General features: G+C 51.4%; 1 protein-coding gene across 11 annotated transcripts in view; it reads right to left on the bottom strand.

Annotated features, from left to right (window-relative positions):
• Nucleotides 1-17,102, bottom strand: part of LOC132480251 (dynein regulatory complex subunit 4-like) — a 53,067-nt gene extending 35,965 nt beyond the window's left edge. For 7 of the 11 annotated variants that reach the window (XR_009530623.1, XM_060084287.1, XM_060084278.1 and 4 more), the window contains exon 1: nucleotides 16,848-17,102. The gene's annotated coding sequence lies outside the window, so the exon portion shown is untranslated. The remainder of the gene's footprint in view (nucleotides 1-16,847) is intronic. The other 4 variants (XM_060084279.1, XM_060084280.1, XM_060084282.1 and 1 more) reach the window with 1 other exon arrangement.
• Between the last annotated feature and the right edge of the window lie 10,370 nt (nucleotides 17,103-27,472).

Raw genomic sequence — 27,472 nt, 5'->3', positions numbered from 1 at the left:
CTAGGGTAATAAAGAGGTAGCATGAATCAGCTCCTAATGGAGATAAGATGGAAGGCCAAATTACTCAATTAATCTAAAGGAGGCAGGAAACGAGAGAATAAGGAACAAAGAACACCAGAGATAAACCAAAAATGAATAGTAAGACAGAAGATTTCAATGCAGCCACAACAGTAATGAGGGCAAATACAAACGGTCTAACCCTGCACCGTCCACTCAGAGAGGCCTCATGTGACTTCCCAGCCCTGGGAACAGAGCTAGTCCAATAAGATGTTCTGAGTGGAAAATACACACTGGATTTCAAAAACTCAATGCAGGGTGGAAGGCGGGAAACATGTTTTGGCGAGGATGTGGAGAAATCGGAACCCTTGTGCATTACTGGTGGGAATGTGAAATGGTGCAGCCACCGTGGACAACAGTGATTCCTCAAAAAGTTAAAAAGAGAATTACCAGATGACCAAGAGACTCCATTCCTAGGTGTATATCCAAAAGCACTGAAGGCAGACTCAGATTCTTGTATGCCAATGTTTATAGCAGCGCTATTCACAATATCCAAAAGGTGGAAATAACCCAAGTGTCTGTCTATTATTGGATGGATAAACACAGTGTGGTCTATTCAGACAATGGAATAGTATTCGGCCTTGAAAAGGAAGGAAATTCTGATAGATGCTACGAATGTGATGACTATCATTGAAGACATTACGGTAAGTGAAATAAGCCAGACACAGAAGGATAAATACTGTATGATTCCACTTATATGAGGAAGAAGTGGTCAAATTCATAGAGAAAGAAAGTAGAATGGAGGTTACCAGTAGGTGGTGGGAGAGGGGGATGGGGAATTATTGTTTAAGGGGCACAGAGTTTCTGTCTGGAAGGATGAACAAGTTCTGGAAATCGAGAGCGGTGACGGTACACAACATTGCAAATATACATAATGCCACTGAATTGTGCACTTAAGAATGGTGAAAATGGGAAATTTTAGGTCATGTGCATTTTACCACAATAAAAAAGACTGTAAAATATCTCATTAGTGACTTCTAGACTGATTACGTGTTGAAATAATAGTATTCTGTATATAACAGGTTGCATAAAATATATTCACATTAATTTTCCCTATTTCTTTCTCCTGTGGCTACTAGAAAATTTTAAGTAACGTATAAGTGGCTAGGATTTTCTTACTGGACAGCACTGGTCTCGACATTCCAATCATCAAAAGGACATAGACTATTTGCTGTCTGCAAGAGACACACTTTAAATGTAAGCACACTTTAAATATAAAGACATATATAGGCTCACAGTAAAAATTGGAACCAAAAAAAAAAAAAAATCCATAGAGTAGAGGTTAAATAAATTATGGAATACTACTCCTCCTTTAGTTTGCTAAAAGAATGGGTTCTGGAGGGAGGGGTGGGGACGGACGAATTGGGAGTTTGGGATTAGCAGATGCAAACTATTATATACAGAATGGATAAACAACAAGGTCCTGGGACTTCCCCGGCACTCCAGTGGTTAAGACTCTGTGCTTCCAGTGCAGGGGATGTGGGTTTGATCCCGGGTTGGGGAATTAAGATCCCACGTGCGGCACAGTGCAGCTAAAAAAAAAAAAACCTTAAAAAACAAAAGAACAAACAAACAAAAACAATAACAACAACAACAAAAACAAGCTCTTGGGGACTTCCCTAGTGGTCCAGTGGTTAAGAATCTGCTGTCCAGTGCAGAGGACGTGGGTTCAATCCCTGGTCAGGGAGCTAGGATCCCACATGCCTTGGGGCAACTAAGCCCGCACACCACACCTAAGCCCGCGTGCGCCGCAACTACTGAGCCCACGTGCTCTGGAGCCCGCGTGCCACAACTGGAGAGAGAAGCCCATGCACCACAGTGAAGATCTCATGTGCCACAACTAAGACCCGACAAAGCCAAAAATAAATAAATTAATTAATTAATTAAATATTTAAAAAAAAACAAGGTCCTACTGTATAGCACAGGGCACTATATTCAATATTCTGTAATAAACCGCAATGGAAAAGACTATGAAAAAGAATGTAAATATATATGTATAACTGAATCACTTTGCTGTACAGCAGAAATTAACACAACATTGTAAATCAACTATACTTCAATTAAAAAAAAAAGAGTGGAGCTCTAGATTGCTGCCATGGAAATAATTCTAAGACATTTGTTCAAGTTAAAAAGCAAGCTGTAGAATAATTCATATGGTACGTGTGAGCAAGAGGAAAAAAATGTATGCACAGAATAGAGGGGTAGAAAGAATGCACCCAAACTCCTCACATAGGGCTCCTCTGGAGAGGGCAGGACAAGGGGACAGTGAAAAGATTTTCATAGTGTTATATATGACTTTTTTCCATGTCTAATTAATTCATACAGATCTGCCCTCAAATTGGCAAACCCCAAAGAGTTAAGGAATCTGATCTTAGCCTCGGCATCCAGTGCAGGGCCCTTGAAGCAACTCGGAAATCGTCCGGAAACCACTCTACCCCTTGCTACTCAAAGGAGCAGCCTCAGTGTCCCCTGGGAGCCTGCTAGAAATGCAGAGTCTCAGGCCTGCCACAGACCCGCTGAATCAGACCCCGCATTTCAACAGGCTCCCCAAGGGATTCGTGTGCACGTTCAAGTTTGAGAAACTGTTGCTCTGCAACACAGCCCAATCTGTCTGCACAGACTCTGTAGGTACAGACTAAAGGCTGGTCAGTGATAATAATAGCAGCCAGCACTTACAACGGGTTTATTAAGTGCCAGGCGGTACCTTATCTCAATGAAACGCAACAGACATCCCACCATGTCCCAGATCATCTCGATCTACAACCCTATATCTACAATTCCAACCTCCAAAAATCTCTAAAAACCATCCCTTTGTTTTCCCCTTTACTCATTGTGGGGCATAAGCTAACCTGCAATGACTATCCTTATGTATCCTTCTTAGTGTAGAACAGCCACAGATATATTAGCAACAGGAATAGTATTTGCTGCAGAAATCTTTAGCCTATTTGGGGAAGGGGAGCTGCCCTGCCTGGCTGAGGGCTGTTACACCTCATTGCAGCCTGCGCTGTGGTCTGAAATATTCTGAATGTTGACACACCTGGGAAGCTGGTTACTGCCATAAATTTGCAGCACATCTGTTGATATGTGACGTCATCTATGAAACCTCCGTGAGGAAGGCATCAGGCACCCCCCACCCCGCTGATGGGGAAACTAAGGCTGCGAGAGGTGGTGGGCCCCTGCTCCAAGTCCCGCAGCTGCCTCCAGGCCAGATCTCCCTCCGGGGTCCTGACCCCTTCCTTGCAGGTCTCCCTGTCAGTCACCCACCGGGGTTCCCTCACAAACTCACAAACACATCCGAGGAAGCTGGGGGCGCCACAGTTATGTTAATGAAGACACCACGGAGGGTAAAAAGGGAAAGAGGAGGGTGGGACGGCACCCTGCTGAGCCGGGGCCTCCACTGGCTAAGCTGAGACCCAAGCTGGATCCCAGGGCAAAAAGCAGAGTGGAGGGGGGCGGGGCAAAGGCAACTTCCTGACTGTGGGCTTTCAGTCCTGGTCCCTGTAACAAGCGAACAGTGAGGCTTTATGGCTAAAAGCCTGGGCTTTGAGGCCAGACTGCAACCCCCAGGGTGGGGTGGGGGATCCCCAGTATACCCTTTAGCAGATGTGTGACTCTAGGCAAGTCACTTAACCGTCCAGTGCCTCAGTTTCCTCATCTGTAAAATGGGGATGCTCACTGCACCTACCTCCTAAGGTCCTAATGTGAGTAACTGAGTCAGGACTTGTGAGGGCCCTAGACTGGTACCCATGGCCGTGTGGGCTGTTATAATTATTGTTGCTACGGTCATGAGTTGTGGAAAGCTCCTAACTGGATTCACAACACCCCTGAAATCCTCCGCCAAAGGTTGCGATGTAGAGTCAAGCATGCGTTTCTCTGGGGGAAAGGTCGGAGGCCTCCGAGCAGGTTCCCCAAAGGACCTCAGCCCTCCTTCCCCCACACTAAGGACCACCTCGTGCTCTTAAGACCTTGTCCTGGAAAAGATAAAAGGCGGCTGCCTCTCCCAGCTGGGGCAGGACGGCCAAAGCTCTCGCCATCCCAACAGCTGGCAATACCACTGGCCTCCCCCCTCCCGCCCCCACCTCCTGCCACCCCCTCCTGTCTCCAAGCAGCTTTGCACTGGCCTCCTGAACTCCTTCCCAACTGCACAAACATCTTTCTTCTAGCTTCACACCCCTCTCTTCCTCACCTCCTGACCTGTAAGGAAGCTTCACTCTTGAGCCCAACCCACCACCCCACCTCCTCCCTCTTCTTCTAGAATCTTCCTTCGCTCCTTTCCTTTTCTCTAAGCCTGCTCAGATCCTAAAACTCTCTAAGCCTGGTCCCTCACTCATGCAGTGAATACTGAGTCTGGACGCATTCCCAGTCAGGTCCGGAGGATGAATCCTCACACAGAAGCAAACCGCGTGACATGGAGAAAGTTGGACAGGGTCGTCAAGGAAGGCTTCCCAGAGGAGGCTGTATTTAAGCAGAGGCCTGCAGGACAGGACGAGGAGCCCAGAGACAGGAAGGAATGGGAGAAGATCACGGCAAGTAGAGGCAAGGGCAAAGGTGGGGAGGCAGGAAGAAGCTGGGTGTGGGAAGAAAGCAAGGTGAAAGGGCAGGAGATGAGGTCAGGGAGATAAGCCCAGGCCAGGCTAATGAGGCTCTGTGGGGGGAGGTGAGATTAGACTTTCAGCTGAGGGCACTAGGGAGCCATAAAGGGTAGCAAGATTTTTTTTTCAATCTCTGGCTGCCAAGAACTCCTTCTGCCTGCCTTCCGTCCGTCCATCTGTCCATCCATCCATCCATCCATCCATCCATCCATCCATCCACAAAGCCATCCTTCTCTCATGACTCCTCACCATATTCCAGTCTGGCTTCCGCCCCTACATACCCATCAAACCCAGGAAACCTTTGCTTCCACAACAGCCTCATCCAACCCAGGAAGCCTGTCCTCAGGTCCATGGAAGTTAAACCTTTCTAAAAACTCTCCCCCTTTGTTCCTGAGACGCTGATCCTGCCTTATCCTGCTCCTCCTCCCTTTCTCTGTTTTGGCCAAAGAAGCTCCCACCCCTCACTACACGTGGGTGGCCACCTAAGTTGATTCTCCACCCTCTCCTGTCCTCTCCCTGGGGAATCATCCCCATCCCTGGGACTTCAGTGATCACTCCATGTCACCGTCTCTCACTCATGATGCCTCCAGTTCATTCATTCATTCCGTCTGCACCTCACCACCAGCCGAGAGGGTGCTGGAGCTTTACTCTCTGGGGTTTGTGTTCCCCAAACTATAGACACCACTACAGCATCTCAAGAAAGGGCACCTGCATCCACTCAGTTGCTCAGGCCAGTGACTTTGGATCATCCTGGACTTCCTCCTTCCCTTACCTCCCATCAACAAAACCAAAGCATCCCAGATCTCAGCCCCAGTGTCCTGGGTCCTCTTTCCCCGTGAAGCTTCAACTGGCCTTTGTGCAAAGCATCCCAGGTTTCTCTCTGCTAGAAATGGCATGGAGCCCAAAGCCTGCCCCCAGAAGCCCTCTCCTCCAGGAAGCCTGCCCTGATGCACCAACATACCCCAGAAGCAATGCCTCCTCCTGGCCTCCACCAGCCCAGCTGACACTCCTGAGACACTGATCTCACCTTGCAGGGAGGATGGTGTGTTTTGGGTTTACCCCCCTCCCCTGTCCTGAGTGCAGAGCTCTGAGGCCCGGCACAAGGGAGGCCTGCTATGTGGGTCTGAATTAACCAGTACGATGCGCCTGGATTCAAATCCCTGCTCTGCCAGCAGCTAGCTGTGTAACCTTGGACAAGGCACTTCACCTCTCACTGTAACTGGGAAAGGAAGGCAACCCGGGGGTCTGGCCCTGGGGAAAATTCTAAGCAAACCATGAAAACTGCACCGCACAGAGTCCCACAGCCAGGAGAAGCAACAGACAAGATGCACAAGTAGCAACACAGGAGGCCTTAGAGTGGGTGTTCGGCGAAAAAGACTCAGAAGGAGAAATACAGCAGGATCCTCTGTAGAAAGCAAAAATCCACCACACAAAGCAAACAATTTGCCAGGGCACAGAACAATTTGCCAGGGCACTGGGCCAGGGAAGGGAATGGGAATACAAGGGAATCTTATACAGATATATATATATATATATATATGCATTTGCATATATGTGTATATAATATATACATTTACTATATGCCTATTATACTGCTAAGTTTAAATTTACCACTAAATTATTACATAAAGTATAATAATATGTAACATATATTAATGTATGTGTGTGGGTATATATATTTTACTGTTCATTTGCTTAAAGCAGACTTCTGTTAGGAACTCCCTTAAATAAATCTCCCTATTCTGCTACAGAGTCTGGCCGGGGGCTCTTCAGGCCCAGAAGTTGGCTCAGTGTCCCCGTGACCAATGCAGACACGACTCCCTGCCCCTTAAAGGTCGCAAAGAAAAAAGAGGACTGTGGAAGGGGGACGGGCTCGGGGACGGGCAAGGGCTGGGCAGATGTCAGGGAATTCTGCTGGTCCAGCTAAGGAGACAGAAATCTGACAAAGGAAAACAGCTCCTCACGGAACAGCTTTGAGACTTTAGGTGGCAAAGCACAGGCAGCCCGGAAGGGCCACAGAAACCAGAGGCAAAGACGGAGCAGAAGTTTCCCAGACATTTTTATCAACTTCGAGACCTGAGTCTTTGCCCATTTTAGCATCTCTGTAAAAGGAGGCGTAACTTACAGCAAATGGCTTGTGTGAACACAGCATGTGTGGCTTCCAGTCCTGGCTGAACTGAGGAGGGCAGCAGCTGAGCGCCCCCCTCCAGCCTCAGTCTCCCTGCTGAGCAGTGGGCAGTCCTGACCTGTCCCATGGGCCCTGATTCACTCCGTCTCTGAAGACACTGAGGGAGCGAGTACTGGGCAGTGGGGAGGTGGCTAGGGCAGGATGGGCAATGTCCATGGACCAAGTGTCAAGTGCAGGTGGGAGACCCATGGCTGCCTGTCCTGGGTGAGGGGCCTGCCGGAGGAGCTTTGCCACTGCAGGCAGAGCCCTGCAGCTTTGAGGGCTGGGCTTCCTGAGCCAAGGAACCACTCAGGGGTCGGGCTTGATAAAAGTGGTGGGGGGATGGGCCCGGGGGGGCGGGCAATGAAGGCAGCTGAGCCTGGCTGGGGGCCTCTCGGGCCCTACCCACCAGGACTCCCAGGAGATGCGTGGCACCCCGAGATTGGCATTTTTGGTGCTTTGGAAGCAGGTGGGTCACACTTTTTAAGAAACAGAATAGCGACCGCAAGCACAGGCTCTCTGCTCCCTTTCTCCATGCCTGTGACATGTCCATCCTTCAGTCAGTCAGTGAGTCAGGCAACAAACATTACAGGATTCCTACTGCACACCAGGAGCTGAGAACACGGGGCACATCATTTCCCTCCTATGTAGTTTATAGAATCTAGTGAGAAAGCCAGGCCTGAAGAAAAGCTCACGGGATACCTACATCCCAATGGGGCTACGAGGGGTGGAGCAGTGAAATGGGAGAGCGTCCCTAGGCCCGAGGCTGAGGCTGGGAAGGGCACCCAGGGGAGGGGCAAATGGGATGATGAGACTTCAAGGTGGGGGGGGCAGATTTCTCTCTCCCGAGAGAAAGGAGGTAAAGCCTTCCCAAGGACTCCTGCTCAGTGATAGAAAGGCTAAATCTCAAAACAGTGATGCTGAGCTGAGGTGCTCAACCCAAGACCACACACGTCTGCGAGATTCAAGAAGAGGCAAGGCAGATCCACAACAGGATAAACGAGCAGCGGGCCAGTGACCCGCTGCTCTGGGAGGGGGTGTTGACGGTGAAGGGGCACAAAGGAACTTTTTGGCTGCGATGCGAATGCTCTGGATCTCGATGGGGTGTGGATTACACACGCTGCTATGGTTTGGCAAGACTCATGGAGAAGCACCCTTAATCTGTGTATTTCATTGTATGCCAATTATACTCAATGAGAGGATGGGGGAGAAATACATACACACATACACACACACACACAAAACTTTCTGTGAAAGGGTATGCATGGGGGCTTCCCTGGTGGCGCAGTGGTTAAGAGTCCGCCTGCCGATGCAGGGGATACGGGTTCGTGCCTCGGTCCGGGAGGATCCCATGTGCCACGGAGCGGCTGGGCCTGTGAGCCATGGCCGCTGGGCCTGCGCGTCCGGAGCCTGTGCTCCACAACGGGAGAGGCCACAGCAGTGAGAGGCCCATGTACCGCCAAAAAAAAAAAAAAGCGGGGGGCGATGCATGTCCACAAAAGCGGGAGGGCACTGGGCATGTTCTGGGGAGAGAAGTGAGGCCACTGTGGCCAGAGCCTGCTAGGCCGAGGGGAGCCTGGCCTGAGAGGGTAAAGAGCTGAGAACTCTTCCGGGGGGCCCCCCGTCACCTAGCCTGGAGGGCTTGGTGTTCGAAGATGGGTGAGGTGCCTTGAAGGACAGGAGGGACCTTGAAGGACAGGAGGGAGGTTACAATCTAGCCAACTGCCACAATCATCCCATGAGCATCTGTGAGCAACAGCCTGCCCAGTACCACATAGTGGACGAGAGGCAGGGCAGCATCCATCCTCTGGAAAGGGGGCTCCAGGCACCTTCGATCTGCAGGTGTCCTGGAGAAATGGACCGCCCTTCACCTCCAAGCTGCGGAGGCCACCGGGGCTCCCTCCAGGGCCCCAGGGGTCATTAACGAGGGTCCCACAGCCATAGAGATGGTCCTCCCTCACTCCGCACACAAGGCTGCCAGGATGGGACATAGGGGACACAGGAGGCTGGCGGGGGGGTTACCTAGAAGTCAACAGCCCCCTCCAGCCCCTCGAAGGACAAGAAACACTTTGAAGGAGAATTATAGAGGATGGAGTGAGCAAAAGCGGGGGATTAAGGCAGCCAGGCCTGGTCAGGGGCTCCAGGGATATAACCCTTCCTCTGACCCTCTTACCCCTGGAAGGAGCGTTTGGTTACAGCCTCCACGGAAGTGATAACTAACTACAGTGACAATGGTGACTGCTACCTTCTGCAGAGCGCTTACTCTGAGCCAGGCACTTGCAAAACACTTTTCCACTCAGGACCTGATTTAACTGATGCAAAAGCTCTTGAAAGAAGCATCGATTTATTATTCCTGTACTTCTGGTTCTCTAATCTGGAATTAGAGAAAGGAAGTAACTTGCCCCCAAGTCACAAGGTTAGAAGCGGCAGAAAGAGGACTCGAACCTGGGCGGCTGACCCAGTAACCCCTCACTGCCGGGGTCATCTGTCCATCCCCCTGCCACTGGCCCACATTCTCTGACTGTGATTTCTGCACAGAATATCAGAACCCACATCCAGGCATAAATCCCCAAGCCTGTGTGATCAGAAACAGCCACCAAGGTGCAAAGCCTGGGCTGGCCAAGACAGGATGGGAACACAGATCAAGGACAACCTGACCAAAGTTTACTGCCTGCAGCCTCGATTTCCCCAATCTATGAAATGGGCCTAATGTCTCTTCCAGCACAGAACAGGATAGAACCCGGAGGTGATTAAACAGATTCTGGATACCAAAAATATTAACACCATTAGTAATGATAATGATACAATTGAACTGATAGGATATCTGGAATTTGCTTAGATGTACTCCAGCTGAAAAGGGAAAAGAAAGTGCAGGGTGGCGCGGGGGGTGGGGGGGTGGGAGGAGGGGTCAGCAGAAAATTGGTGAAGCTGGCGATGGGTACACAGGGGTTGATTATTTTATTCGCTCAACTCTTGGTAGGTACTTTAAAATTTCCATGATAAAAAATTTAAATAATAACAAGCAAAGTGAATTTTCACCGCACTCCTGCAAGCCGGGGCCTGTCTTAAAAGCTTTCTACATCTTCACTCATTTAAGCTTCACAAAGACCCCATGAGTTCTGTTACAGATGAGGAAACTGAGGCCCAAAGGTATTTGATTGCCTTGGAACCTTCCCTCTGATTAAAATGCCAACATTGACTGCCCGGGGTTTTAGGGGAAGGAGGCAAGGACGCAGGTATCTAATTCCACAGGAGATTTCTCTCCATCATCATCATCATCATCATCATCACCATCATGACCATCATGACCAACATCACCACCAACACCATCACCACCACCACCACCACCACCACCATCACAGCCACTGACATTTTCTGAGCACTTGTGATATGTCAGGCACTGTGTTAAGCACTGAACATCCGTGAGCACACAGGTAGGTCTCCCATCACAGCCGTTCTTCCAGATGAGGAAAGCGAGACCCAGAGCAGGACAGCCCTGTCTGTCCCCAGGGCCACGCCACCGCAGCAGCCTGCCCTGTGCCCTCCGCTGCTGTGCGGTTTAGAATGCCAACAATGTTCCCTATGTGCCTTTCAGGAAGACAATGGAGAGCTTTCAGAGTGGCGAAGTCAGCGTGGGGCCCACAGCAGAACAGTAACCATAGTGAAAATAACAGCAACATCAGATGCTCCTTCCTGAACAGCTACTGCATGCCCGGCTGGGGAGGGCAGTGCCTCCTTTGGCCCTCACAGCCCACCTGCCAGGGAGCCATCATGGGCCCAGTTTACAGACAAGGAAATCGAGACCCAGAAAAGGATCACTTGCCCAAGGTCACGCTGCAGGTAAGTGCAAAAGCCAGCATTCCCTCCCCTGCCTGCCAGTAAGGGGGCTCACAGCCCAGAATTAAGGGGTTCCTCACCCCAGGAGACAGAACTGCCATAGAATGACAGATGACACCTCCACTGAATGACTCAGCTAGGCTACCCATGCACCTTGATGGGTATTATTTAATCCTCACGACAACCTTTCCAAAAGTAGGTGCTGAGGTGAACCCATTTAACAGAGGGGACAACTGAGGCCCAGAGCCAGCAAGCCCCCTGCCTGCATCCATTCAGCCAGCAAGCGGCAGAGCCGGGATTCGAATCAACAGCGCCCCCACCCTTGACCTCTACACCAAGTGGCAAGCACAGGGTGCAGGCCACAGGCAGGAAGGAAGGGGCAAGGAGGTCACAAGAGGCAAAGACAATGGATGGATGGGTGGGATGACTTGAACAGGAGGGGAAACGATTTCTTTCAAGATACAGCTCCACAGGTGCCTCCCAAGAGTGACCGAATGACAAACCGCAGGCTCTTGACCCAGCAATCCCGCCTCCAGGAGTTTACCCCGCTGGCATACCCACTTCCCAGTAAGACAAATGGATGCATGCCCTCTGGCTCTGCACGCTGAAACTTTAGGAAACACCTCCATATCCGTGTTGAGTCAAGGAGGATTTGCCCACACTGAGGAATACAATGCAGCTGAGAAAAAGCCAAAGAAACGCCTCCATGTATTGTGCACATCTCCCAGGGAGATGAAGTGAAAAAAGCAACGTGCACAACGACGGGAAGAGGGGGCTACCATCTGTGCAAAATAAATATTTTTTAAGACATACACAGGTATATAAATGTGTGCGCACAGAACATCAGGATTGAGGCAGTGCTCTGGGGAGGCGAGTTGGGGGACCAGGGATGCCCCGGAGGGTAAAGGGGGAGACTTACTATGTTTGAGGTTTTGAATTTGTCCCATGTGGATGTATCACTTAGAAAAAAAGAGAAAGAGAGAAAGAAGCTGCTTCCCCCTTGGAGCCTTTGCAAACCACCCAGACAGAAGGCATCAAAGTCCCCCAGCAGCCTTGAAGACAACACTTCTCTCGAGCCTTCTCCCGGATCGGGTCCCAGTATCATAACTGGGCCCCAGGTCCGTGGCACACAGTAGGCCCTCAGGAAGTTTAATCGGGAACAATTACAGACAGACAGGCCCTCTCTCCAGCTTCTCCTGCCAACAGATCCCCCGCCACCATGAATACCTGCAAACTCAGGACACAAAACTGTCGCCAAACGAGAAATGTCTTAGAAAACCTTCTCTTTTCCCGTTGGGGGATCTTGCATGCCACTGAGACACAAAGGCTTCAGTCAATGGGGATAAAACTCTATTGGTGGTACCCCAGGCAGGCGAGAAGTCTAGGGAAGGAAGGAGGAGGGAATCCTTGGGGACCAGTCAACCAAACATTTCCCATGTGTCTCTAGTGTGACACAGCCTACGCTGGGGAGCCAACTGAGACAGGCCCTCCGCCCTCAGAGAGCGGGGACAAACTTGGATATGACCTGGTGAAAAAGGGGGGCAAGTCATTCTGATTGGTGGGAGAGTATTTTACATCATGGACGTAAAACAGGCAACTTGCTGTTTCCACTAAGAGTCAGGGATCCTGGTGGGGGAAAGACCCCGAAGAGACAGAGGTGAGAGAACCATGCTCCCCCCCCACCTCTCCCCTGCAGGGCGGGAGAGGGAGAAAGGCAGCCCCTCACTGCTTTCCAGGCCCAGGCCAGCTAGAAAGGAATGCCATGTTTTCCTGTTTCCAATGAACTTCCCCCCACCAGCAGCCCTCCGCATTCTTGAGACCAGGAATCAAGACAGCCACGGGGGAGAGCTGGGAGAGCGGGCAGGAACTCTGATGGTGGCTGGACCTGGGGCTCAAAGGTGACCCCCCCAGGACCCCGGGGTACCCACACCACACCCCAGGATCCTCCTGCCAGGCCCCCTGGGCTTGGTGCTGACCCCTGGACCCTTTCACAGCCTCTCAGAAGGGAGAGGGGGAAGACCCCACATCCCCAGGGAAGGTTGGGGAAGGCCCCTGAGGCCTCTGGGAAGGAAGCGGGCAAAAAAGGGGGGCGGGGCATAGGCCTGTCACTCTTGGGCCTCACACTTCCCCCCTTTTCCACTGCCACCCTGCCCCCCCAAAATCAGTTCCAACTTTCAGGAAGCACTCACCCTAGAGAGACCTACAGCCCCTCCCCTCCTGCCCCCACCCCACAGGAATTATGATTACTTATGATGCCTGTCACCTCAGGAAGGTATTTGCAGGGTGTCCCTCAAAGTGTTAGCCCCTCTCCAATCACACCCCCGTCCCTGAAGTCTGGGCTGGAGTCCCCTCTCAGCCATGGAACAGGTTTCTGCTGGACTCAGTTTCCTCATCTGTAAAATGGAAGATTGCCCGTATTGCCCCCCTCACTGGGTAAGCTGGGCCCTCCCCAGCCCTTCCTCCTCCTCCCCCCCCCCCCCCCCCGCCACCAAATGTGTATTCGGCACCAGTAAGTGCTGAAGGGGCGGGGTCCCAGAGAGCTGGAGGCTGCTGAAGGGGTGGGGTCCCAGAGAGCTGGAGATGGAGGGTCACCAAAGCGGAACTCCTTACTTACTGCCTGCCCTCAACCACCACCACAGGGAATTCCTCCAAGGTAGATGCCTTTTGCCATTCACCCTAAAATACCCAGCACCCAACTTTCCTCCCCACCCCTACAGGCCTGCCATATCCCCGTATGCTGAAGGAGAAATAAAAATAACACGCTTGGATAAAACTTTCAGTCACCGCAAGGTCAGTTAAGGAAGCTCTACTGATCCCCACCTGCAGATGAGGAAACTGAGGACTAGTGAGTTGAATCTAGTGCCTGAGGTTACAGAGTGGGACAGGGAGTCTGCCACCCAGGCCGAGGGGAGAACGGACAGGGGAGTTCTCTGCCAGCTACATCACGGCGCCACGGAGGGTCACAGGGCAGAGCGACGACGAAGGTCCCTGGCAGCTCAGATTCCCTCCCAGCGGGGCTGAGTCCCAGCTCAGATGGAAGAGGAAGAGGATGACAGAGGGACCACCGACCAAGTGCCCCCCAAACCCCAGCCAGCGAGGCCTGGGGCCCCCCTTCTCCTGACTCCACACCTCCAGTCCTCAGCTCCTGCAGGCAAACGCTCTGCTCCAGCCACAGGTGAAAGCATCCTGCCCTCAGCCCAGCTTCCAGATGCTCCTTACTCCTTCCCCAAACGATCACTCGGGGGGCTGGGGAGTGGGGGGGATTCGGCGGCTCCTTCCTGGTATTATCTACATTTGAGACTCAACTGAAGTCAAAGGGACAAATTGCCAAAGAGGGGTACAGGAGAACCTAAGAGTTTTGAGCTGAGTTGGAAAAACTTGAGACGGTTACAGATTGGGGCTGTGTGACCCCGGGCAAGTCACTTAGCTTCTCTGAGCCTCCATTAGCTTGTCTGCAAAATGGGAATCACATAACTGACCCAACTTCCTCCTCGGGTGGTGGCCAGTGGGTAGCGCACCTAACAGTAGCCAATCCCTAATGCTCTCTGGGTAGGAGATGTTATTTCCACCTTCCAGGAGTGGGGGAGCTCTGGGGGAGGGGGGGTGTAGCTAAGCACACCCCTTAAGTCTCACTGGACGCTGGTACATGGGAAGGGGGTGGCTCCTCAGCTGTCCTCCTCCCCTGTTCTCCCACCACCCTAGCAGGTCGGCGTTGACTGAGGCCCCCATCCCCACCCCAGGTGAGGGGAGAGGTGTGAAAGCACAGAGCACTTCTCAGAAATCTCAGGCCGTGAAGTCTGGGGGTGTTTCTAAAAACTGTTTCCCTGACAAGCGCCCTGGGAAAGGAGGTGTGAGGGAAAAGCAAACCCTCAATACATCCCCAGATCTAGACTATCGGAGGGCTGTGTGACAAAAGGGGCTGCCTGTCCGGGCAGAAGGCCGAGCACGGGCAGGAGCCCCAGTCCGGGTACACCAGAGGGCTGGGACCTGTCACCCTGACCTCCGGGGAGAGCTGACACAGCGGCCTCTGACCCCACCTCCCGGGAAGTTCAGCTGCTCAGAACGACAAAGCAAAACAAAGGCGTGCGGAGAGGAAGGAGCCGCCGTGCCTTCCAATCACCGCTGCCTCCCGAGCCCGCCCGCGGCTGCTCGCCCCGCTCGCCGCTGGCCGCGGACCAAGGCCTGGGCAGACCGCGTTCCCTGGTCTCCCCGCGGCCGCCCGTGACAGGAGCCGGAGAAGCAGCCGAGGGGCAGCGAGGGATGGGAAAACCAGATGGCTCCATCCCTCCGCCCTCCTGCTCCATCCCTCCCTCCGGGTGCCCGCGGTCCGGCCGCCCTCCGCAGGGGCCCGGGGAGGCCTCGGGCCCGGCTCGTCCGGGCTCACCACAGGGAAAGGGCTGCCTTCGTCTAAAGGTCACCACCCGAGCGCGGTGCCCGGGCTGGGCCTGGTGCCTCCCATTGCTAGGCCGAGGGGGTGGAGATAGGGGCCGCCCCAAATCTCGCAGGTGACAAGGGTAAGGCTCACCTCCCTCTCCCCCCACCCCCCGTAGCGGCCCCCTCCGGGAACAACCAGCTAGCGGGGGCGGGGGTCAACTTCTTTCATTGCTGGGGGGTGGGGGACCAAGTCAACTCCTTTCATTGTTTCGGGCCGGTGGGGAGGAGGAGACCCAGTGGCTTCCTTCCGCATCCATCCCTCCCCAGCAGGCCGGAGGCCCCGTTTCTCTCCGGCACCCCCGGAGGGATCTGAGAAGGGAGCGCAGGGGACGGGCGAGAGGGGGAGAGGAAGGCTCGCCAGCTCCGGCCGGGAAACCACCATCCGCTGCCCCATTGCCCTCTTCTTCCCCAAAAGGCAGGGAGCAGGGCGAGGGGAGGGGAGGGGTGGGGAGAGGAGGGGGTCTCCCCACCCCTCCCCCCGTGGGACGTTAGGTCTCGTTTTTCCGCCGCTCCATTGTATCCCCGGCAGCCGGCGGGAGGGCCGGGGAGGCACCGGGCGCCGGGTTTGGGCAGGGGAGCCCGGGGTGGGTGGGTGGGGGGGTCCCTGCAGAATCGGGGCGGCGGTGATGGAGAGACGCGGGGGGTGAGGGGGGGCTGCCGGGGGTGGTGGGCGCCGAACAGAAAAAGAGGCAGCGGGCGATGCGCCCCGGTTGGGGGGCTAAGTGCGTGAGTGTCGGGGGAGTGGGTTCGGCCCCGGCTCCGGCTCCCCCCACACACACCCTCGCCGCCAACCCCCACTGCCCCTCGCTTTTGCGCCCTGTCACAGCCCCGACTCGCAGGTAGAGAGAGTTAAGAGATTTAAAGAGAAATTGCTACATTGTGAGAAACTCATCCTGATGTTTGAGCAGCCTTCGGCGCGGGGTCTCCGAGACGGCCCCGCACGGGCTGCAAAGGGAGGACCCCGAAGGGGCCGACAGGCCGGGCCGATCAGCGCACTGCCTGATCGCATGGCGGCCGCCCGGCAGCCTCCGCCAGGCCCCTGCCGCCGCCCCTCGTCGCGGCGCGGGCGCCCCGGACCCGCTCCCGCTCCGGGCGGGACCCCTCGGGTTTGCAAAAAAAAAAAAAAAAAAAAAAATTTTTTAATTACATGCAAAACAAAACAAAAAAAACCTTGCAGGTTTTGTGTCCCGCCCCCCCTTTCCTCCTCCTCCTCCTCCTCCCTCCGCCCTCGCCGAGGGACGGGCTTGGGGGAGGCCCCGCCCCGCGACTCAGCAAACCAGCTTCGGCTCTGGGCGCCGAGCTGCGGGCCCGCGAACGAATGGGAGGCTGCGAACGCCCCGGGAGGGTGACCTCCGCACCGGCACCGCCCCCTCCCCAGCCCTAGTCCCGGGGGTTCAGGGGCGCTCCTTCCCAGGCTACGGGGGAGTCTGCCGACTGCATCGAGCGATGCTCCGGATTAGGGGGGAAGGCTAAAGGGATTCGCCCTCCATTATCCCGGGCGCCCAGCCCGTCTGGGGAGCGGGCGCAGTGCGCCCTGGGCGCGCCCCGACGCGGGGCATGGTCGCCGGGCGGGAGGACGCGACCAGGGGGAGCGCCGAAGGTTCGAAAAGGTAGCGAGAGTCGCGGCTGGAGGAGAGGGGAGGCCCCGCAGGTGGAATCGCGAAGGAGCCGGGAGTCGGAGCCAAAAGGGTGGAAGGCGCGGGGGCGAGAGGTGCTTTGGGGCTACTGGCCGGGACTCCGAACGCGGCTCGCTCACTCACCTCAATCGGTCTTTTGAGCTGCTACGCCCCGGGGAGGGCGCCGGGGACGTGGGTCCGACCTGTCTTAGAGCCTCCTCGAGGCCTCTCGGGCCGCGCAGATGGGACTCCCAGAAGCCCCGGGACGCCTCGGTGGTGTTGGGTCTGTTTCCGCCCCGCGGGGCCGTGTACGCCTTGCGGGCGTGACACTTCGATTAGCGCGTTCGTTCAGGGAACGCTTGCTGAGCGCCTGCTGTGTGCCCTGCGCCTTGCTCGGGGCCCATCGAGCACCCAGACAGCTCGGAGCTACCCTGCCGGGGCGCACAGGCCTACGGGACTTATATTCTGGTCTCTTCTTACCTTCTGTTTCCCCGGTGCCCTGGAAAAGCCATGTGTATACCGAAGCAGCTCAATAAATGTGTGTTGAATAAATGAGTGATTGAGATCTATGTGTTTTAAGCTTTAGAATTGATCCTGGCATCTTGGTGGCACTACGCATGTTCTTTAAGAGACCACGGAGGTTAAGCGTGCTGACTCAAACCAGTGAGCCTGTGCTTCACATCCTGCCACTTTCTTTGCTGTGTGACCTTGGACAAATTACTTCACCTCTCCGTGCCTCCATTTCCAAGAGGAAATAATTAATAGGCCTCATTTCATAAGATCATTAGGAGAAAATGTCCTCATGGAGAGCAGCATCTGACAGGAAGTGCCGGATAAGTGCTGTTATTATTGACTATTATAGAAAAAGGAAACTTTTATCAATTCCAGAAATGAACACGTGTTGCCCCAAACGTAAGACAGTGGTCAGTCTATAACTCATATAGTTATAGTAGTCATCCATGGCCTACTGAGGTATGTGACCCTTCCAGGAACAGCAACATACAAGGACATTATTTTTGTGCAGCTTGCCCTTCCATTTGCTAAGATTGAGCCACTGGGCTACACCTTGGGTATTCATTTACCTGGATGCCATTTTTCCAGTCTTCACCAAGAAGAGACCTCCAGGAACTCCCATCTAGAGACCTTTGGTTATTCCCACCTTGCAGTGTAGAAAACTAAATTGGCTCAGAGAGGGGGAGCGTTTTGCCCAAGGTCACACAACTGGGAAGTGGGACCTGATCTGAGCTGGGTGGCACTGATGTCTCTTTGTTATAGCTGCCAACCCTGGGGGACTCGGAACGAGGGAACTGACTGGGGTTCAAAGGTAGCAGACCTGAGGCATTGCTGGGGGGTGACTGTCCAAGTTTATTCATTCATACAGGAAGTATTATTTATGGGTATCTAGTGTGTGCCAGGAATATAGCAGTGACCAAGAACACCCTGGTTCCTGCCCCATCACTACCCCCCACCCCCATTCCGCAGCTCACAGTCTATTAGGGGACACAGACAATGAGCAAGTAAGCAAATCAGTTTCCCCTGCCCTCTGTAGCAGGTTCCAGGCTTCTTAGGTGCATTATGGTATCTACCCCCCCAACCCCCCCAACACACACCCCAGAACAGTGCTTGGCACTTAATAAGGGCTCAAGAAAGATCTGCTGAGCAATGAGATAACACCCACCTTTCCACAGGCATACCTGACCTCTTAGGAGATGGTCTTGAGGCCAGGCAGCCTGGAATAGGCATGGGTGTGAAAGAAGCCCCCAATCTAGCCATGGCTGGCAAAGGCCTGGGAGGTCAAATGTCCAAGGCCAGAGGAGGGGTCTATATGGGCCCAAATGGGAAGAGACCTGCTATTCTTTAGGGGGTGACACACCCCTGCCCTTTGAAAATCAGATGTAAGTTGTAAGTTCCAGGTTCAGAATCGGGTTGGCAGTGAGACCCAGATAGGTTCAGCAACTTGCCCCAGGGATACCCAGCCAGGGGAGGGACTAATCCCAGATGTTCTGTAACGAGTCACCACATGAACCTGGGGCAAGTCACTTCTCCAGCTCCTCCATTTTCTCATCTGTAAAATGGGACCGTATAGTCAGACACCAAAATCCATCGCTCCCCAATATTTTATTCTGAACATTTTCAAATATGGAAAACTGGAAGAAATAGGATAAATACCCACTACCTAGATTCAACCATCAACATCCTACTCTACTAGCTTAATCACACATCTGTGCATCTATCCATCCATCAAATCCATCTCAGTTTTTGATGCATTGCAGACATCTGTTTATCTCCCCCGAACACATCATTAAGCTGGTAATCCTAACTAACTCTTCACTTTGATAAACACTCTAACGACTGCTAATACCAACCCCTGGGCCAGCCGCTGACTCTCATTTAAACCTCAATTCTAACTTTTTTTGTGTGGAGAAACCAATACGGGGAGGGTAAGAAACCGGATCAATGTCACACAGCCGGGGAGTCAAACCCAGCTCTATTTGTCCCGAGTCCAGACGTTATGAAGGCCATGGAAAGGATGAAATGGGACGAGGCACATAGAAGCTCTTATGGGACAGGGACAGAGCAGCATCCAGATGTAAGAAATTAGGACAGGAGAAGATGCACCCACCTTTTCTCATCTACCAAATACGCTACACCTCTGTGCTCAGCTGGGCTCTGGACACAGGGTCCTTGCCTGCCAATATGGAACTTAATCCCATATAGGTCATGATATTTTCTCTCTCCTAACATAGGTCTGGGCAGGAGACAGACACCTCACAAATATTTGCTGAATGAGCTTGGATTTCTGGGCCCCTCATCTCAACGATTAATGGACTGTTTTAATTATAACCGTGCAGCTGAAAAGGAACAGCAGGAAACCCATTTGCTGTGGAAAGTCCAGGACACTGGAGAATTAACCTGCCCTCTCCCAGGGGCTGTGATGCCTTGTTCCACTTTTAGCCCACCGGCTCCAAGTCCCCCTGGTCCTCCCAACACTCCAGGCCAGAAACCTCCCCTCTCCCACCCCCAGTACCAGCGCATTTTCTAACTCCTCAAATTTCTAGTCCCCTCCAATTTCTAGTCCTTCCCCACCCCACCCTCAGCTCTCCCAACCAGATCCTAATACCCTTTATCTCTGACTCCTACACCTCCTACCCGTCCAACAGCCCAGTTCCTACCCTGAGGGAGCCTGACCAGAGCCTGGCCTGATTCCCGGTTCTATACAGAGGCGTGGTTTTCCTTTTGCTCCCTCCCTCCCTCCCTCCCTCCCTTTCTTTCTTAACAAGTCGTTTGTGCCTCTGAAAGTCAAAAGAACGGCCTTCGCGGCTCCTCCCTCGCACCCGCAACTGCAAAGTCTAAAACTTGGCCAACCCAAGTTCTGTTTCTTGATCTGGCAAGATGTTTCCACGGGTGTTTTTCGTTTTCAGTTGAGCAGCACGCTTAGGATCCGTGCACTTTTCTGGAGGCATGTAACACTTCAATAACAAGAAGGAACAAAGCAAGAAAAAGCCTTGCCCAAAACACCCCTGCTGGTCCCTCCACTTCTCGTTCAATCCGACTTCAGGGGAAAGTTTTCATCAAAGACCTCTCCAGGATCCGAATTCTAGCCGCCAGGAGGGGAAAAATAGGAGGACTAGGAGAGCACTGCCTCCGGAGGGAACTGCGCCCTCTGACAGCGCCCTTTAAATATGGCTCGTACAGCGGGACAGTGCTACTCCAGCACGCAGCTACGCTGGCTCGCCTGGAGCGCCAAGACCGCGAGCGGCGGCAAATCAGGCAGCTACAAGCCCACCCCGACCTTGGGTCCTTAGAGCGGCAAGTGTGGGGGGCGGGGCCTAGTCGCCCTTTAGCCCACGCCGGGGGGAGGGGCCACATCTCCGTCCCGCCCCCATCCCCCGCCAAGTTAAATAGGCTTCGCGCCGGCCCGGGGAATTATTCATCGTGGGGCGGGCCTGGGTTTGTTTACACGCTGCCATTGGCTGGATTTGAATCGGCCCGACTGCGGGCCGGCCGCGGGGCGGGGCGCCAGAGGGCCCCGGCCTGCGCCTGACAGCTTCAGCTAGGCAACCCACATAAGACGCGCCGCCAAAGCACTGGAACCCTGGAGATGGGGATACTCTAAGTGGAGGCTGGCAGTGGGGGCGGGCAGGTTGAGGCTTCCGCAGGTTTCATGATAAATGCTAACCAAGGGGGTAAGGAACATTGTTTCTGTTTTCATAAAAAAGTGGTAAGGATAAACAAACCCGAAAACAACCTAGCTGTCCATGGATAGGGGACTCATTAAATAAGCTGTGGTCTGGCCCACAGGGGGACATGAAGTAACCGTAAAATGAGGAAGTAATACATGAACCGACGCGGAATAAGCTATGAATTCAGTTAAGGGGAAAAGGCAATGAAGGAAGGAGAGTGTATAATAATTTAAGGGGGAGGTGAGAAAATCTAAGCTGCTGCTTGTTAAATGCACAGAATATCTTCGAAAGCAGAAACAAACTGGTAACTGCAGCGCCTGTGGGGAGGGAGACCGGGGTGCGTGGAGGGTAGATCTATTTGGACCTTTGTAAAGTTAGAAACTTGTAAACAAATAGTAAGTTCTGAGAACTCTCCCTTTTCATCCACGTACCTCGAAGCAACGGCCCCTAGGAAAATTCTTGACTTGGCTATAGAGGCCATGGACCCCCGACCTGCGCCCCCTACAACCCACAATGGTATTTGGGGAATTGAGCTGCTTCACGTACTCAGGACCAACAGAAATCCAGATTCAATGAAGAGTGGCTTTATTTATTAGTAATCACTTCAGGATTTAACATCCCATCGGAGAGGGAGGGGCCACTTCCTGAGAGATGCTAAGTGGGGGATGAGGAGGAGAAACCAGCCAGGCCCTCTTAGGAGAGAGAAGAGAAAGTCAAAACTAGGAGAGGCCCCTTTAAGAAGGGAAGCCTGCCTCCTCCGGACAACGACGCTGGTGGAATTGACCTGCAGAAGGGAGAGTTGTCCGGGTTTTGACTTTTATTATTCCTCTCTGTTCCGAGAGATCTAGAGCAGAGAATGAGAACGACTTCCTGCAGCTGAGATTTGACCTGTTATGGATCTTACTTGTTAAGACTTCCTTTGTATAAGTTCGCTACAGGGTTTGTGAAACATTGTTTTTAGATGGCTGGGAAAGTCACCCAGGCCTGGAGTGAAAACTTGACCGGCTACGAGATGTTCTAAGTTAACGCCTACCAGAGCTGGAGCTGCCGGCCCAGGTACATAGATAAACTCGGTGAATGCCCAGAAAGATCCTAGCAGTTTCTGCCAGCCTCCCGTTTTACGCCTGTGGAAACTGAGGCACAGAGAGTTATAGAATTGCCCACATCAGGCGTCACAGGGATTCGGACCCAGGCAGCCCTTCTCCAAAGTTCATCCTTTTTTTTTTTTTTTGGCGGTACGCGGGCCTCTCACTGTTGTGGCCTCTCCCGCCGCGGAGCACAGGCTCTGGACGCACAGGCTCAGCTGCCATGGCTCACGGGCCTAACCGCTCCGAGGCATGTGGGATCTTCCGAGACCGGGGCACGAACCCGTGTCCCCTGCATCGGGCAGGCAGACTCTCAACCACTGCGCCACCAGGGAAGCCCCAAAGTTCATACTTTTAACCACCATATGACACTTGCCCCTAAAAACGTTTTTGTCTTTTGATGCATTGTTTTAAAAGCTATAAGAAGCTTAATGCAGATTTTTTTTGAATCTTTGAATTTTATTTATTTTTTTATACAGCAGGTTCTTATTAGTTATCTATTTTATATATAGTAGTGTGTATATGTTAATCCCAGACTACTGATTTATCCCTACCCCCCTCCCCTTTCTCCTTTGGTAACCATAAGTTTGTTTTCTATGTCCGTGAATCTCTTTCTGTTTTGTAAATAAGTTCATTTGTATTTCTTTTTTTCTTTTTAGATTCCACATATAAGCGATATCATATGATATTTGTCTTTGTCTGACTTACTTCACTTAGTATGATAATCTCCTGGTCCATCCATGTTGCTGCAAATGGCATTATTTCATTCTTTTTTATGGCTGAGTAATATTCTTGTGGGGTTTTTTTTTTAATAAAAGAATTTCTGATGGTGTTTCCTAAAATTCTGTATCACAGCAAGCTTTTAAATTTTATTTTATTTTTTCACCCTCAAGCATTTTAATTTTTTTAAGTACCTTTCACGAGGAAATGTTCTGCCCTCAGCCCTCCTACTCCTCTCAGCATTAAATAATTCCCTGATCGTTACTAGGTAATCATCAGGCACACTTCTAAGCTCATTGAATTGTTACAACAACCAAGAAGTCGAAATAGTTAGCGGTCTCATTTCACAGATGAAAAAACCGAGGCACAGAGAAGTTAAATAACTGGCCCAAGGTCCCACATCTCTCTCCAGAAAAAGAAGAGGAAGACCAAGAATGGGTAGGTCATGGTGGGAGAGAGAGGAAGGCCTCCAGAGTTGCTGAGAGACAGGAAAAAATGGGAATTAAGATAAGCCAGTGGGGCCTCCCTGGTGGCGCAGTGGTTGGGAGTCCGCCTGCCGATGCGGGGGACACGGGTTCGTGCCCCGGTCCCGGAGGATCCCACATGCCGCGGAGCGGCTGGGCCCGCGAGCCATGGCCGCGGGGCCTGTGTGTCCGGAGCCTGTGCTCCGCAACGGGAGGGGCCACAGCAGTGAGAGGCCCGCGTACAGCAGAAAGGAAAAAAAAAAAAAAAAAAAAGATAAGCCAGTGGATAAACAACAAGGTCCTACTGTATAGCCGAAGGAACTATATTCAATATTGTGTAATAAGCCATAACGGAAACAAGTATGAAAAAGAGTATATATATATATATATATATATATATATATATATATATGAATCACTTTATCACTTTGCTGTACAGCAGAAATTAATACAACATTGTAAATCAACTATTCTTCAATAAAATAAATTAAAAAAATTTTTTTAAAAGGGAAGCCAGTGGACTGATGAATATGGGGAAAATGGCTTTAGCAAGGTGGTAGGAGCTGAGGTCAGTTTGCAAAAGGTAGTGAGAAAATGACCAAGAAGCACATAAAAAGATGTTCAAGGTTATTAGTTATTCGGGAAATGCAAGTCAAAACCATGAGAGGCCACTTCGCCCTTGCTAGAATGGCCATAATCCAAAAAAGGGACAATACCAAGTGTTAGGAAGGATGTGGGGAAATCAGAATCCTCACACACTGCTGGTGGGTAAAGGGGCCACCAATATGGACAACAGTTTGCTGTTTCCTCCATAAGTTGCACCTGGCATTACTACATGGCCACACCTATGTGTATACCCAGAATAGTTGAAAACAGGTGTTCAAACAATAACTTGTACATGAATGTTCCCAGCAGCATTATTCACAATAGCCAGAAGGTGGAAACAACCCAGATGTCCACCAGCAGATGAATGAATCAACAAAATGTGGTCTATCCACACAATGGAATATTATTCAGCCACAAAAAGGAACGGATCCATGCTATGCCATGGAACCTTGAAAACATGATGCTAAGTGTAAGAAACTAGATCCAAAAGGCCACATATCGGGTGAGTCCATTATATGAACTGTCCAGAAGAGGCAAATCCATAGAGACAGAAAGCAGAGGTGTCCAGGGCCTGGGGGGAGGGGGGAGTGGCTAGTAACTGCTACATGGGCATAGGGTTTCCTTTGGGGGTGATGGGAAATTTCGAGAATTAGATAGTGGTGATGGTGGTACAACACTGTGAATGTGCTTAATGCCACTGAATTGTACATTTTAAATGGTGACAACAGTCAATTTCAGGACACAAAAATTGTTTTTAAATTTTAAATGGTGAGAAAGCAGTGGTGTTAAGCACACGATTTTAAAAATAATACACATGGCAGTGTATACGAGGAGAGGATCCAAATACAGCTAGGGAGGGACTGGTGGAGGAAAATAATGGAGGGAGATCTGGGGACATGGCAGTGGAGAGGGGTCCAGTCAATGCACCTGCTCTGTAGTGGTTCCTGAGAGCCTAGGGCAGAACTTGTGGAGATTCACAAGTCTCTGGAGGATACAGACCCACCCCCAGGGTAGACAGGGCTGTGATGGGGGAAGGTGGGGGATTGTGGAAGCCCAGAGCAGGCACCTGACCCAGCCTGCAGTTCAGGAAGGCTTCCTGGAGGAGGAGAAGGGTAAAGAGGAGTCTGATAGGAAAGGTCAGACGGGGAGGAATGTGGATTTTCCGGGTGCAAAGTAGAAAGGGGGCCTGGAATTTGTAAAGCACAGATCAACCTTGACACTCCCCTGATTGAAACCCTCCTAAGGCTCCCTAGTGCCCTTGGGGGTAGTCCACAGTCCGGAACAGCTTGGCCTCAGTTTATTCAGCACACCCTGTCTGAGCACCTGCTCCATGCCCCACCCTGCACGGGCAGTGCTAGGGAAACAGCGGGGAAGAGCCAGGCCCAGCCCTGCCTTCATGGGACTCACACCCCAGTGCGGGAGACAGACATAAAACAAATCATTTCGCAGTGTGACAGATATCAGCCTGACGGCTGCTATGGGAGGTCAGGTGGAGTTAACTCAGCCACCCGGGGTTTCCCCACTTCTATTATTCCTAAAGGTCTATTTCACAACTTTTGCCGAGTACTGCCTCTATTGTCTGTACCTTGAAAATGTGTTCTCTCATAAACAACAAGGTCCTCCTGTATAGCACAGGGAACTATATTCAGTATCCTGTGATAAACCATAATGGAAAAGAATATGAAAAAATATATATGTATCACCAAATCACTTTGCTGTACAGTAGAAAGCAACACAACATTGTAAATCAACTATACTTCAATAAAATAAAATAAAATTTGTTCCTTCAACCAACTTTTTTTCTTCCTTTGATGGGTTCCCCTGGGGCTACCTTAGGCTGATCCCAGGGAACAATAGTCATGAAGTCACAGGTGTGAAGGGCCAGTTCCTTTTTTTCCCAACGTGCTTTAAAATAAATGCATAACAATTAAAATGTCACCTGGAGGGCTTCCCTGGTGGCACAGTGGTTGAGAGTCCGCCTGCCGATGCAGGGGACATGGGTTCGTGCCCCGGTCTGGGAAGATCCCACATGCCACGGAGCGGCTGGGCCCATGAGCCATGGCCGCTGAGCCTGCACGTCCGGAGCCTGTGCTCCGCAACGGGTGAGACCACAACAGTGAGAGGCCCGTGTTCAGCAAAAAAAAAAAAAAAGTCACCTGGAAATCATCCCAAATGCTACTTTGGGAACCCGGTGACTTAGACTCTGGGGATTAAGGGACAACATTGTGAAGGAAGTCAGTTGTAAGCTAAGACTTGCAAGATAAATAGAGTTAGTCAGACAAGGTTGGAGGGGAAGGGCAGGTGCAAAGCCCCAGAGGTGGCAGCGGCAGGGAAAGAAGGCAGGTTGGGCTGCTGGAGTCTTGAGAGCTTGGCTGAGAGAGGCTTAGGGACTGGGTGACCTTACACCGGGGATTTGGAGTTTGATCCCAAAAGCCATACACAGTCACTGAAGGGTTTGTTGTCACTGTCGTTATTACTTTTAACTGCTATGCAATTCACATACCATAAAACTTATTCATGTAAAGTGGACCATTCCATGGTTTATTGTATATTCACAAGGCTGTGCAACCATCACCACTATCTAGTTCCAGAATATTTTCATCACCCCAAGAAGAAATCCTGTAACATTAGCAGTCCTTCCTATGTCCCCCTCCCCACCAACCCTAGGCAACCACGAATCTGCTTTCTATCTCTATGGATTTGTCTATTCCAGACGTTTCATATAAATGGAATCCTACAATATATGGCCTCTGTGTCTGGCTTCTTTCACTTAGCATGATGTTTTCTTTTTGGCCACCCCTCATGGCTTGTGGGATCTTAGTTCCCCAACCAGGGATTGATCCCAGGCCCTTGGCAGTGAAAGCGCAGAGTCCTAACTATTGGACTGCCAGGGAATTCCCAGCACAATGTTTTCAAAGTTCACCCATGCTGTAGCATGAATCAGAACTTCATTCCTTTTTATGGCTGAATAATATTCCCCTGTTGGGTCTCCCAAGGCAATAGAGCTAAAAGCAAAAATAAACAAATGGAACCTAATCAAACTTATGAGCTTTTGCACAGCAAAGGAAACAATAAACAAAACAAAAAGACAACCTCTTGATTGGGAGAAAATATTTGTAAATGATGCAACTGACAAGGGCTTAATTTCCAAAATATACAAATAGCTCATACAACCTGATAACAAAAAAAACAAACAGCCCAATCAAAAAATGGACAGAAGGCCTAAATAGACATTTCTCCAAAGAAGACATACATATGGCCAATAGGCACATGAAATGATGCTCAATATTGCTCATTATTAGTGAAATACAAATCAAAACTACAGTGAGGTACGGGACTTTCCTGGCAGTCCAGTGGTTAAGACTCCACACTTCCAATGCAGGGGCGTAGCTTCGACCCCTGGTTGGGGAACTAAGATCCCACATGCTACATGGTGCAGCCAAAAAAAAAAAAAAAAAAAAAGAACAACTACGATGAGGTATCACTTCACACTGGTCAGAATGGCCGACATTAAAAAGTCTACAAATAATAAGTGTTGGAGAGGGTGTGGAGAAAAAGGAATCCTTCTACACTCTTGCTGGAAATGTAAATTGGTACAAGCACTATGGAGAACAGTATGGCAGTTCCATAAAAAACTAAAAATAGAGCTACCATATGATCCAGCAATCCCACTCCTGGGCATATATCCAGAGAAAACTGTAATTCAAAAA

This window comes from Mesoplodon densirostris, chromosome 19, assembly GCF_025265405.1.
Source record: "Mesoplodon densirostris isolate mMesDen1 chromosome 19, mMesDen1 primary haplotype, whole genome shotgun sequence".
NCBI classification, from domain to species: Eukaryota; Metazoa; Chordata; class Mammalia; order Artiodactyla; family Ziphiidae; genus Mesoplodon; species Mesoplodon densirostris.
The sequence above is the reverse complement of the archived record's forward strand: the minus strand, read 5'-3'. Positions and strand labels throughout refer to the sequence as shown.